This window comes from Myotis davidii, unplaced genomic scaffold, assembly GCF_000327345.1.
Source record: "Myotis davidii unplaced genomic scaffold, ASM32734v1 scaffold30, whole genome shotgun sequence".
Taxonomy (NCBI): Eukaryota; Metazoa; Chordata; class Mammalia; order Chiroptera; family Vespertilionidae; genus Myotis; species Myotis davidii.
This window is the reverse complement of record NW_006282874.1, coordinates 121,484-121,968: the sequence shown is the minus strand read 5'-3', so window position 1 is coordinate 121,968 and position 485 is coordinate 121,484. Positions and strand designations below refer to the sequence as shown.

The following is a 485-nucleotide window of genomic DNA, read 5'->3' as shown; positions in this document are numbered from 1 at the left end:
CCCTCGCAGTGACACCTCCAAGCCAGAGGGGACGACGTCTGACGAGCCACGCTCCACCCAGCTGAGGGCGAGCGCTTCTGTGGCCAGTCGTGCTCTGGGCTCATGTGCTGGCCAGCGGACGGGACGCACCCTTCCCACTCGCCGCTCACCCTGCCCCCACATAAGGACACACGCCATTCCGGGGGGGTCCGACTTAACACCCTACGCGAGGGCTCCTCCATATGCCACGCCCGTCTACCGCCACTGCCACGGTGACGGCGACCGTCAGGGCCCCTGGCCTGTGACCCCGGCCACTGGGAAGTGTGCTCCGAGGCTTGTGAACACGGACGCTGCGCATTAGCCCGATCCCGCCCTCTCAGTGTCAGGGACCCACATCCGGCAGGGCTGTGGGCTGTGTCCCCTTTTCTCCTCCCGGAGGAAGCCTGGTGTGGTGCCAGCAGGGCCGCCGAGCGCCGGGTCCCGCAGAGGGACACTCTACGTGGCAC

At 68.0% G+C, this 485-nt stretch overlaps 1 protein-coding gene across 9 annotated transcripts in view; it reads right to left on the bottom strand.

The window, feature by feature from the left end:
- PTK2 (protein tyrosine kinase 2) overlaps positions 1 to 485 on the bottom strand; it is a 100,459-nt gene that overhangs the window by 4,550 nt on the left and 95,424 nt on the right. The window lies entirely within an intron of this gene.